The following is a 13933-nucleotide window of genomic DNA, read 5'->3' as shown; positions in this document are numbered from 1 at the left end:
GTAGTAATGCCTCCAAGTAGTAATGCCCCCAGTAGTTTAACCCCTGTAGTTACGCCCCCAGTAGTAATGCCACTGTAGTTATGCCCCCAGTAGTAATGCCCTCCTGTAGTTTGCCCTCTGTAGTTTGCACCCAGTAGTAATGTCTCCCAGTAGTAATGCCCCCAGTAGATGCCCCTCTGTAGTTTGCCCCCCAGTAGTAATGCCCCCCCAGTAGTAATGCCCTCCTGTAGTAATGTCCCCCAGTAGTAATGCTCCTCAGTAGTTTGCCCCCCAGCAGTAATGTCCGACAGTAAATGCCCCCCAGTAGATGCCCCTCAGTAGCTTGCCCCCCAGTAGTAATGGCCTCCTGTAGTTTGCCCCCTTGTAGTAATGTCCCCCAGTAGTACTGCCCCTCGGTAGTCTGTCCCCCAGTAGTAATGCCCTTCTGTAGTTTGCCCCCTTGTAGTTTGCCCCCAGTAGTAATGTCCACCAGTAAATGCCCCCCAGTAGTAATGACCCCAGTAGATGCCCCTCAGTAGTTTGCCCCCCAGTAGTAATGCCCCCGTAGTAATGACCTCTCAGTAGTTTGCCCCCCAGCTGCTACACAAATAAAAAAAATAAAAAAACACAGCACACACCATACTTACCAAGCCCCGCTCCTTGTCCGGCCGCTGCAGTCCTCTCGCCACCCGCTCCTCTGCACTATGAGAGAGACGTCATGACGTCTCTCCCATAGCGCGCACTGACTGAGCCGGAAGGCGGAGCTCAGTACTGAGCTCCTGCCTCCGGCTGCCGCTGTGCGGGAAGACGGGCGCCCGCTGGTAACACACTCTCAGCGGGCGCCCGTCATCTCCCTGCAGCGACGGGGACACATCGCCGGGTTAGGTGAGCCAGAGGAGGCGGAACTGCGTTCCGTCTCCAAGTGGAACTGACGGAACGCAGTTCCGCCCCGTTCCGGCTCACTTTAACCCCTGGCAATAGGTAACTAACATATGTGTATATACACACACACACACACACACACACACATATATATAGATTTCAGCGCCCGCAGTAATATCGCAATTGGCAAATGCGGTATTCTGGAACCTCTGTTTACACATAATTTCACATCGTATATTTACAGATTGCATACTTTCTATGTCATTAATACAATTACAATTACGCACATTATATGTCATTTATAAGTTTAACAATACTCCAGGATGCCATCTTGCTTCAGGGCAAATCGCCAATCGTTCTACATGCCAATCACAAATGAAAAATCACAAATAAAAACATACATTTCATATAAAACAATATTATCCACAAAAGATCAATAATACAAAAAATAAAAATAATAAGAAAAAGAGAGAGCATGACATATGTTACTTCAACTTAAAATATATATAAAAAACACATACTATATATATATATATATATATATATATAAATGTTGTGGCCGGAGAGACCCCCAGCCACATGTGTAATGGCGGTCGTGGCACTGAAGGGGTTAAGCCTCAGCTGCCAGGCGCCATTTAGACAATGGGCACTAGGTGCCATTTTAAAAAGGAACACTTGGCTCTAGGCACCAAGCACTATACATAACTAAATGTATGTTTAATAATGTGTCTTAATATGTTATATTGCTGCATTGTGCGTAGTTGAAGCATTATAAACTGCACGGTTATAGAACTGCATGGACAGGGCACTTATGAGAAAAGTACAGTATGAGATATTTTGATTCTAAAGGGCTTTGATGATTGTTCTTCAGCACCTTGTACATAGCAAGTCATATGGTAATTGTTCTAGCTCCAGATTTGCTATGTACAAATGTCAATTAGCCGGCCTTTTGGTGGCCAAACATTTTCTTTGAAATACAAAGGTTTAGAAAGAAGATTGTTTGTGTTTCCAGTCTTTCCTGTTGTAAGCCCAAAAACTGGGTTTGCATGGCGATGTGAATGAGACAGGAACATGTTAATCAGATTGTGTTTTATGAATGCAAACTTGTGGGTTTCGTTTAACAACAGTTGGATCTAACTTTTTTCTAGGTTGCATTATGTAGGGTGCAGATTATGTTTAAATTACAAGAACTTTGTGTGTGACAGGAAAGGGATGAGAAACATTTGTTTGGGAAATCAAATACAAACCGTATTTTGAAGCTATGTGATAAATGTATCAATGGCGAAGTGTAAACTCCCAGGTGGTAAGGAATGGAGTTTACATGACACCAAACGTTGTGTGTGACAGGAAGAAGGAAATTGCTTCATGCACTTATATCCTTTTAAAATTTAATTTATTTATATTTTGTAAGTTATCCTGATTGGATGGAAAGGACTCAGGGGGAAGCTACCCACTGAGAATCATTGTGGTATAACTGTATAAAAAGAGGAGGCCTGTGAGCTTAAAAGTGTGTTATACCAATTACTTCATGCTGTAACATCTTGCTGTATTGCTGTTGCCCCTAGCAATAGGGAAGAGTTCTCTTTAGAACTATTGCAAATAAACATCATTTGCCTCAAGACGACTGCTTCATCTTGTGACCTGCAGGGCTAGGCGAAAACTAGCTCCGTTTTCTCTGACGTCCTAGTGGATGCTGGGAACTCCGTAAGGACCATGGGGAATAGCGGCTCCGCAGGAGACTGGGCACAAAAAAGTAAAAGCTTTAGACTAGCTGGTGTGCACTGGCTCCTCCCCCTATGACCCTCCTCCAAGCCTCAGTTAGATTTTTGTGCCCGAACGAGAAGGGTGCAAGCTAGGTGGCTCTCCTGAGCTGCTTAGAAGTAAAAGTTTAAATAGGTTTTTTATTTTCAGTGAGTCCTGCTGGCAACAGGCTCGCTGCATCGTGGGACTAAGGGGAGAAGAAGCGAACTCACCTGACTGCAGAGTGGATTGGGCTTCTTGGCTACTGGACATTAGCTCCAGAGGGAAGATCACAGGTTCAGCCTGGATGGGTCCCGGAGCCGCGCCGCCGGCCCCCTTACAGAGCCAGAAGAGCAAAGAGGTCCGGAGAAAGCGGCGGCAGAAGACGTTCCTGTCTTCAAATAAGGTAGCGCACAGCACTGCAGCTGTGCGCCATTGCTCTCAGCACACTTCACACTCCGGTCACTGAGGGTGCAGGGCGCTGGGGGGGAGCGCCCTGAGACGCAATAAAAACGATATAAAAACCTTATATGGCTAAAAAAAAATGCATCACATATAGCTCCTGGGCTATATGGATGCATTTATCCCCTGCCAGTTTCCTGAAAAAAGCGGGAGAAAAGGCCGCCGTGAAGGGGGCGGAGCCTTTCTCCTCAGCACACAAGCGCCATATTCTTTCACAGCTCCGCTGGAAGGACGGCTCCCTGACTCTCCCCTGCAGACTACACTACAGAAACAGGGTAAAACAAGAGAGGGGGGGCACTATTGGCAGCTAATATATAATACAGCAGCTATAAAGGGAGTAACACTTATATAAGGTTATCCCTGTATATATATAGCGCTCTGGTGTGTGCTGGCAAACTCTCCCTCTGTCTCCCCAAAGGGCTAGTGGGGTCCTGTCCTCTATCAGAGCATTCCCTGTGTGTGTGCTGGGTGTCGGTACGATTGTGTCGACATGTATGAGGAGGAAAATGATGTGGAAGCAGAGCAATTGCCTGTGTTAGTGATGTCACCCCCTAGGGAGTCGACACCTGACTGGATGGTAGTAATTAAAGAATTACGTGACAATGTCAGCACTTTGCAAAAAACTGTTGACGACATGAGACAGCCGACAAATCAATTAGTGCCTGTTCAGGCGTCTCAGACACCGTCAGGGGCGCTAAAACGCCCGTTACCTCAGATGGTCGACACAGACCCTGACACGGATACTGAATCCAGTGTCGACGGTGACGAGACAAACGTAATGTCCAGTAGGGCCACACGTTACATGATCACGGCAATGAAGGAGGCATTGAACATTTCTGACACTACAAGTACCACAAAAAAGGGTATTATGTGGGGTGTGAAAAAACTACCAGTAGTTTTTCCTGAGTCAGATGAATTAAATGAGGTGTGTGATAAAGCGTGGGTTTCCCCCGATAAAAAACTGCTGATTTCTAATAAATTATTGGCACTATACCCTTTCCTGCCAGAGGTTAGGGCACGTTGGGAAACACCCCCTAGGGTAGATAAGGCGCTCACACGCTTATCAAAACAAGTGGCGTTACCGTCTCCTGATACGGCCGCTCTCAAGGAACCAGCTGATAGAAGGCTGGAAAATATCTTAAAAGGTATATACACACATACCGGTGTTATACTGCGACCAGCGATCGCCTCAGCCTGGATGTGCAGCGCTGGAGTGGCTTGGTCGGATTCCCTGACTGAAAATATTGATACCCTGGATAGGGACAGTATATTATTAACTATAGAGCATTTAAAGGATGCATTACTATATATGCGAGATGCACAGAGGGATATTTGCACCCTGGCATCTAGAGTAAGTGCGATGTCCATTTCTGCCAGAAGAACGTTATGGACGCGACAGTGGTCAGGTGATGCGGATTCCAAACGACATATGGAAGTATTGCCGTATAAAGGGGAGGAGTTATTTGGGGTCGGTCTATCGGACCTGGTGGCCACGGCAACGGCTGGAAAATCCACCTTTTTACCCCAGGTCACCTCTCAGCAGAAAAAGACACCGTCTTTTCAAACCCAGTCCTTTCGTCCCTATAAGGGCAAGAGGGAAAAAGGCCGCTCATTCCTGCCCCGGGGCAGAGGAAGGGGAAAAAGACTGCACCATGCAGCCTCTTCCCAGGAGCAGAAGCCCTCCCCCGCTTCTGCCAAGTCCTCAGCATGACGCTGGGGCTCTGCAAGCAGACTCGGGCACGGTGGGGGGCCGTCTCAAGAATTTCAGCGCGCAGTGGGCTCACTCGCAAGTGGACCCCTGGATCCTGCAGGTAGTATCACAGGGGTACAAATTGGAATTCGAGACGTCTCCCCCTCGCCGGTTCCTGAAGTCTGCTCTACCAACGTCTCCCTCCGACAGGGAGGCAGTATTGGAAGCTATTCACAAGCTGTATTCCCAGCAGGTGATAATCAAGGTACCCCTCCTACAACAGGGAAAGGGGTATTATTCCACGCTGTTTGTGGTACCGAAGCTGGACGGCTCGGTGAGACCAATTTTAAATCTAAAATCTTTGAACACTTACATAAAAAGGTTCAAATTCAAGATGGAGTCACTCAGAGCAGTGATAGCGAACCTGGAAGAAGGGGACTATATGGTATCTCTAGACATCAAGGATGCTTATCTCCTTGTCCCAATCTACCCTTCTCACCAAGGGTACCTCAGGTTTGTGATACAAAACTGTCATTATCAGTTTCAGACGCTGCCGTTTGGATTGTCCACGGCACCACGGCTCTTTACCAAGGTAATGGCCGAAATGATGATTCTTCTTCGAAGAAAAGGCGTATTAATTATCCCTTACTTGGACGATCTCCTGATAAGGGCAAGGTCCAGGGAACAGTTAGAGGTCGGAGTAGCACTATCTCAGGTAGTGCTACGTCAGCACGGGTGGATTCTAAATATCCCAAAATCACAGCTGATTCCAACAACACGTCTACTGTTCCTAGGGATGATTCTGGACACAGTCCAGAAAAAGGTGTTTCTCCCGGAGGAGAAGGCCAGGGAGTTATCCGAGCTAGTCAGGAACCTCCTAAAACCAGGACAAGTGTCAGTGCATCAGTGCACGAGAGTCCTGGGAAAAATGGTGGCTTCTTACGAAGCGATTCCATTCGGAAGATTCCATGCAAGAAATATCCTAGAGCTAAGGGCCATTTACAATGCCCTAAGTCAAGCAAGGCCTCTGCTTCAGGGTCAACCGGTATTGATCCAGTCGGACAACATCACGGCTGTCGCCCACGTAAACAGACAGGGCGGCACAAGAAGCAGGAGGGCAATGGCAGAAGCTGCAAGGATTCTCCGCTGGGCGGAAAATCATGTGATAGCACTGTCAGCAGTGTTCATTCCGGGAGTGGACAACTGGGAAGCAGACTTCCTCAGCAGACACGACCTCCACCCGGGGGAGTGGGGACTTCATCCAGAAGTCTTCCAAGTGATTGAAAACCGTTGGGAAAAACCAAAGGTGGACATGATGGCGTCCCGTCTCAACAAGAAACTGGACAGATATTGCGCCAGGTCAAGGGACCCTCAGGCAATAGCGGTGGACGCTCTGGTAACTCCGTGGGTTTTCCAGTCGGTATATGTGTTCCCTCCTCTTCCTCTCATACCAAAAGTACTGAGAATCATAAGAAGGAGAGGAGTAAGAACGATACTCGTGGCTCCGGATTGGCCAAGAAGAACTTGGTACCCGGAGCTGCAAGAAATGCTCACGGAGGACCCGTGGCCTCTACCTCTAAGGAAGGACCTGCTCCAGCAGGGACCTTGTCTGTTCCAAGACTTACCTCGGCTGCGTTTGATGGCATGGCGGTTGAACGCCGGATCCTGAAGGAAAAAGGCATTCCAGATGAAGTCATTCCTACCCTGATCAAGGCCAGGAAGGATGTAACTGCAAAACATTATCATCGCATTTGGCGAAAATATGTTGCGTGGTGTGAGGCCAAGAAGGCCCCTATGGAGTGTCAAAGTCAGAAAAATGTCTCTATGCACATTGCCATATTTGCACCGCACACTGGTCCGCGCTGCGCATGCGTACGCTCTCCCGTGAAGGCGCATACCCGCGATAGCGTGCACTCGCAGGCGCGGTATGCGTATTTACGGTAGAGTTTATGTAGTCGTAGCGTGCGACTCATTCGTTACAAATGTTCACAATTAATGTAGTTTGTAGATCATGGTCCCCTTGATAGATTCTGAAAGTTTGGTTAATATAGAATGTCCCTGAGCTGAGGAATCCCTCTTTGCATCGTACGAAGGGTCTAACAGGAATCATACAGCAGTGTTTGGTACCCATCGGAAGAGTATTTAATTAGTAATATTCCGGTGTTGGTTTGGAGCGTATTAATCGCTCGTGCGAATAGTTATGGACATAAGAAGTTTATGTCCATTTCTATTATTTACACATACTCAGGTATGCGGCGGGAAACCCAGTTTCCCACCCACCTGAGCTGTTGGAAATCGTCACAGCCCACCTGTATGAATCACCCTATGACCTTTTGTTATGATGCAGGGCCGAATTCCTTCGGCCAATGGACAATGGGATTGTAGGACCATGAGATTGCATTGTGTGTGGGGCATAAATAGGCAGGCCGACCACATCCAGCTCTCACTCTTCAACGGTTCTCATTGCTGAAAATCGGGTGCTGGATGTCCAGGCGCATGCGATCGTTTCCCCTTGTGCGTAAGTTTCTCTCCGTAATCATTGTCTTTCTGTGAGCCAATTTCTCTCTCTCTCATCTCTCATCTCTCTCTCTCTCTCTCTCCCTGTTCTGTTCTCTCATATCTCCCCTAGACTAGGCTAGTATTGTATTGTATTAGATAGTATTGTATAGTATTGCATTTAGGTCAGTGTAGTATTGTCCTTTTGTATTTATTGTTTAGTTCTGTGGTTAGGAAGTCTCTGTTATATTGTAGTGTATCATTTGTACTGTTATCCCCTTTTACAAATATATTAGATATAATACAGTTAATAGGCTTTGGAACCTAAACCAGTATCTGTGTATTTTCTATAGTGTTAAGTGTTCACTTGAGCGTCGGTGACGCTCAAGCAGTTTTGTAGTTAGTCAGGTTACACAAGGTTGCACTTACACCCTGTATTCACATTAAGTTATTCTGTGTATTTCATTGGTATAAGGTTTAAACATTAAGGTATAGCGTTGTGAGCGTCTGCGCCGCTGGTGACCTCCTCGTGGTCTCGAGCGTATGCTACGCCATAGCGAATCATTACTCTAGTCATAACCAATAACGGGTCCTGTGATCACTGGGCCGTGAGCGAACGTGACGCTTGAGCGTCTCGCCTACGGCTGAGCGATCGTTACGCAACTAGCGTACCATTACGGTACTTCTTAAGCAAACAGCGTACAGTGTTCTTAGACTTCATAAAGGGTTGTTTATACGACAAAGGAATTTAGCATTGTCAGGAGGAATTTCAACTGGGTCGTTTCCTACATTTCCTGCAAGCAGGATTGTCTATGGGCCTAAAATTAGGATCCATTAAGGTTCAAATTTCGGCCCTGTCGATCTTCTTCCAAAAAAAGAACTGGCTTCAGTGCCTGAAGTTCAGACGTTTGTCAAAGGGGTACTGCATATACAGCCTCCTTTTGTGCCTCCAGTGGCACCTTGGGATCTCAATGTAGTTTTAGGGTTCCTAAAATCACATTGGTTTGAACCACTTGCCACAGTGGATTTGAAATATCTCACATGGAAAGTGGTAATGCTGTTGGCCCTGGCTTCAGCCAGGCGCGTATCAGAATTGGCGGCTTTATCCTATAAAAGCCCTTACCTGATATTTCATTCGGATAGGGCGGAATTGAGGACTCGTCCTCAATTTCTCCCTAAGGTGGTTTCAGCGTTTCACATGAATCAACCTATTGTGGTACCTGTGGCTACTAGGGACTTGGAGGACTCCAAGTTGCTGGACGTAGTCAGGGCCCTGAAAATATATGTTTCCAGGACGGCTGGAGTCAGAAAATCTGACTCGCTGTTTATACTGTATGCACCCAACAAACTGGGTGCTCCTGCTTCTAAGCAGACGATTGCTCGTTGGATTTGTAGTACAATTCAACTTGCACATTCTGTGGCAGGCCTGCCACAGCCAAAATCTGTTAAAGCCCATTCCACAAGGAAGGTGGGCTCATCTTGGGCGGCTGCCCGAGGGGTCTCGGCTTTACAACTTTGCCGAGCAGCTACTTGGTCAGGGGCAAACACGTTTGCTAAATTCTACAAATTTGATACCCTGGCTGAGGAGGACCTGGAGTTCTCTCATTCGGTGCTGCAGAGTCATCCGCACTCTCCCGCCCGTTTGGGAGCTTTGGTATAATCCCCATGGTCCTTACGGAGTTCCCAGCATCCACTAGGACGTCAGAGAAAATAAGAATTTACTTACCAATAATTCTATTTCTCGTAGTCCGTAGTGGATGCTGGGCGCCCATCCCAAGTGCGGATTGTCTGCAATACTTGTATATAGTTATTGTTACAAACAAATCGGGTTGTTTATTGTTGGAAGCCATCTTTTCAGAGGCTCCTACGGTTATCATACTGTTAACTGGGTTCAGATCACGAGTTGTACGGTGTGATTGGTGTGGCTGGTATGAGTCTTACCCGGGATTCAAGATCCTTCCTTATTATGTACGCTCGTCCGGGCACAGTATCTTAACTGAGGCTTGGAGGAGGGTCATAGGGGGAGGAGCCAGTGCACACCAGCTAGTCTAAAGCTTTTACTTTTTTGTGCCCAGTCTCCTGCGGAGCCGCTATTCCCCATGGTCCTTACGGAGTTCCCAGCATCCACTACGGACTACGAGAAATAGAATTATCGGTAAGTAAATTCTTATTTTCTGGCTGTCCAGGGTGTAACCAGCATCTCCAAACTCCGCCTTCCGCCAGCTACCGGCAGAGGCCTAGTCAAGCGACTAGTGGGATTCGTCAGCACCACACAGGTGTGGTAAGACGGCGTGTCAATGCATACAGAGCAGAACCGTGGTTCCAAACGCCACGGCAGGTTAGGAGTTTGGTGATGGCAGCGTAGTACCCACCCACTGCGCAGTGGGTGGAGTCAGTAACAGGCCAGGTCCTGTGTGACCTAAAACTCCATTCTGTGTACTGGGGATGGGACGCGAAGGCGGTGAGGACTTTCGTACGGGACCGACTGGTCACAAATGTATTTTATTATATATATATATATATCTACAAACAAGGAATATTCATAAAAAAGGGTCAATCTCATATGATTCATTCAGACCCTTGGGAACAAGGGTATCCAAATGAAATATCCAGTACATTTTCTTCTGTGAGGAGGTTCGCCACATCCCGCCTCTACAGTGTCTCTTATCTGTACATGTTCAATAGCCTGACATATGCAACCCTTAAGGTCTGCGTTATGCATTTCTGCAAAATGTCGATGCTCCTGCACTCTGATTTTGAAAGGTCTCTTTGTCTTCCCCACATATATCAGATTGCAGGGGCAACATACCCGGCTTTGCCTGGGTTTAAATTTTCAAGTTTTTTTAATTATAAAAGAGTTGGATGTAACAGTCAACATTTTAAAAATAATTAGCAGCTTTGCAGCTCTTACAACACAGCCATGAGGTGCTGCTTAGTGGTGTCTTTTTTTGGGGGGTGTCACTAGTAGCCCTAATCCCCAGCTTTTATTTCTGTTAAGTTTTATAATCACTTTTCCATTGCGAAATGGGTTTAAAGTTTTACTTCTGTTATCAATGTTGCCATTCCAAGACTTTTTCCTCCCACCTCCAATACTGTCAGTTATGTCAGGTTACTGATTTATGATTATTTCTGACAGTTATTACAGTTCGATTAAAGTTTTGATCCAAATGCATCCAGTGGAAAGCCAAAACAGGCTCCCTGTGTCAATGTTCTGCCTAGCATTCACCAACAGGGGGTCCGACCAGTACCTCAACCTTTAGTATGCCTTTATGGACCCAATGTTATCAGTCTGTAAAGTTTTCATCCTAATCCATCCAGTGGAAGGCTCAGAGCAGGCACACCAGGTCAAAGATCTGCCTGGTGAACACTATCAGGAAGTCCAACCAGGACCCCAACCCCCTAGTATGTCTTCTCTTGGATCCTATATTACCAGTCTATGAGGTTTTAGGCCAAATCCATCCAGTGGAAGGCCTGGAACAGGCACCCTGGGTCAAAGTTCTGCCCAGTGTACACCAACGGGAGGTCTGACTGGGAACTCAAATGCCTAGAATGTCTTCTGGGATCCAATGTCACCAAGTTTTCAGCCAAATACATCCAGGAGAAGGCTCAGAACAGGCTCACCGAGTCAAATTCTGCACAGTGTACACCAACGGGAGGTTGGACCAGGACCCTAACCACCCTAAAACCTATCCAGAATCCAACTGGACCACCTTGCGTTGGTTTCATCCCAATCAGTGCAGGGGTGTCCGAATGCATAACTGGACAGTGAAACAAACAGACCAATTAATTTTATATAAGATAGATAGATAGATAGATAGATAGATAGATAGATAGATAGATATCCAGCCTGTACCATACACAGCAGTAATATCACAATTATGTAAAACTGTGGAACACAAAACAGAAGGATAATACACTGCTCAAAAAAATAAAGGGAACACTTAAACAACACATCCTAGATCTGAATGAATGAAATATTCTTATTAAATACTTTGTTCTTTACATAGTTGAATGTGTTGACAACAAAATCACCAATGGAAATCAAATTTATTAACCGATGGAGGTCTGGATTTGGAGTCAAACTCAAAATTAAAGTGGAAAAACACACTACAGGCTGATCCAACTTTGATGTAATGTCCTTAAAACAAGTAAAAATGAGGCTCAGTAGTGTGTGTGGCCTCCACGTGCCTGTATGACCTACCTACAATGCCTGGGCATGCTCCTGATGAGGTGGCGGATGGTCTCCTGAGGGATCTCCTCCCAGACCAGGACTAAAGCATCCGCCAACTCCTGGACAGTCTGTGGTGCAACGTGGCGTTGGTGGATGGAGCGAGACATGATGTCCCAGATGTGCTCAATTGGATTCAGGTCTTGGGAACGGGCGGGCCAGTCCATAGCATCAATGCCTTCGTCTTGCAGGAACTGCTGACACACTCCAGCCACATGAGGTCTAGCATTGTCTTGCATTAGGAGGAACCCAGGGCCAACCGCACCAGCATATGGTCTCACAAGGGGTCTGAGGATCTCATCTCGGTACCTAATGGCAGTCAGGCTACCTCTGGCGAGCACATGGAGGGCTGTGCGGCCCCCCAAAGAAATGCCACCCCACACCATTACTGACCCACTGCCAAACCGGTCATGCTGGAGGATGTTGCAGGCAGCAGAATGTTCTCCTTGGCGTCTCCAGACTCTGTCACGTCTGTCACATGTGCTCAGTGAGAACCTGCTTTCATCTGTGAAGAGCACAGGGCGCCAGTGGCGAATTTGCCAATCTTGGTGTTCTCTGGCAAATGCCAAACGTCCTGCACGGTGTTGGGCTGTAAGCACAACCCCCACCTGTGGACGTCGGGCCCTCATACCACCCTCATAGGGGTATATTTACTAAGGTCCCAATTTTGACCGAGATGCCGTTTTTTCTTCAAAGTGTCATTTCGGTAATTTACTAAGCAAAAATCTCGGCAGTGATGAGGGCATTCGTAATATTTTGGAAGTCCTAGGAAAAAAATCACGAATCAATACACCATCGGTAAAATACGCCTGCAATTTGGTAGAAATCGGTAATTTACTAAAAAGTGCAAATCACAAACACTGCCGACAATAGCCAAACACTGCCGTGCAGAAATACAATTCGTGAAAAAGTGCTAAAAAAAAACAGACCTGCTTTTTTATCCCGTGTTTGGATAGGCATGCACGGATCCATGAGATCCGTACATGTTTATCAGTGGGAAGGGGATGGGAAAGTGTTATTTTCTTTAAAAAAAAATGCGTGGGGTCCCCCCTCCTAAGCCAAACCAGCCTCGGGCTCTTTGAGCCGATCCTGGTTGCAAAAATATGGGGGGGGGGAATTATAGAGGTTCCCCCATATTTAAACAACCAGCACCGGGCTCTGCGTCTGGTCCTGGTTCCAAAAATACGGGGGACAAAAAGCGTAGGGGTCCCCCGTATTTCTGAAACCAGCACCGGGCTCCACTAGCCAGATACATAATGCCACAGCCGGGGGACACTTTTATATAGGTCCCGGCGGCCCTGGCATTACATAACCAACTAGTCACCCCTGGCCGGGGTACCCTGGAGGAGTGGGGACCCCTTTAATCAAGGGGTCCCCCCCCTCCAGCCACCCAAGGACCAGGGGTGAAGCCCGAGGCTGTCCCCCCCATCCAAGGGCTGCGGATGGGAGGCTCATAGCCGTTTTGTAAAAAAAATGAATATTGTTTTTAGTAGCAGTACTACAAGTCCCAGCAAGCCTCCCCCGCAAGCTGGTACTTGGAGAACCACAAGTACCAGCATGCGGAGGAAAACCGGGCCCGCTGGTACCTGTAGTACTACTACTAAAAAAATACCCCAATAAAAACACAAGACACACACCTTGAAAGTATAACTTTAATGCATACATCCACACCTCCATATACACATACTTACCTATGTTTACACGAGGGTCGGTCCTCTTCTCCATGTAGAATCCATGGTGTACCTGTGGAAAAAAATATACTCACAAAATCCAGTGTAGAAGGCTCTTCTTCTTGTAATCCATTTGTAATCCAGGTACTTGTCAAAATAAAAAAACGGACACCCGACCTCGCACTGAAAGGGGCCCCATGTTTTCACATGGGACCCCTTTCCCCGAATGCCAGAAACCCCCTCTGACTTAAGTCTAAGAGGGTTCCTTCAGCCAATCAAGGAGCGCCACATTGTGGCACCCTCCTGATTGGCTGTGTGCTCCTGTACTGTATGACAGGCGGCACACGGCAGTGTTACAATGTAGCGCCTATGCGCTCCATTGTAACCAATGGTGGGAACTTTGTGGTCAGCGGTTGACCGAAAGTAACCTCACTGCTGACCACAAAGTTCCCACCATTGGTTATAATGGAGCGCATAGGCGCTACATTGTAACACTGCCGGGTGCCGCCTGTCATACAGTACAGGAGCACACAGCCAATCAGGAGGGTGCCACAATGTGGCGCTCCTTGATTGGCTGAAGGAACCCTCTTAGACTTAAGTCAGAGGGGGTTTCTGGCATTCGGGGAAAGGGGTCCCATGTGAAAACATGGGGCCCCTTTCAGTGCGAGGTCGGGTGTCCGTTTTTTTATTTTGACAAGTACCTGGATTACAAATGGATTACAAGAAGAAGAGCCTTCTACACTGGATTTTGTGAGTATGTTTTTTTCCACAGGTACACCATGGATT

At 47.1% G+C, this 13933-nt stretch overlaps 1 protein-coding gene across 3 annotated transcripts in view; it reads right to left on the bottom strand.

Moving 5' to 3' along the window:
- Positions 1-13933, bottom strand: part of LOC134902563 (colorectal mutant cancer protein-like) — a 202568-nt gene that overhangs the window by 48237 nt on the left and 140398 nt on the right. The gene's annotated exons all lie outside the window — the stretch shown is intronic.

Source organism: Pseudophryne corroboree, chromosome 1 (assembly GCF_028390025.1).
Source record: "Pseudophryne corroboree isolate aPseCor3 chromosome 1, aPseCor3.hap2, whole genome shotgun sequence".
Taxonomy (NCBI): Eukaryota; Metazoa; Chordata; class Amphibia; order Anura; family Myobatrachidae; genus Pseudophryne; species Pseudophryne corroboree.
Note: the sequence above shows the minus strand (reverse complement) of the source record. Positions and strands in the feature narration are given on the sequence as shown.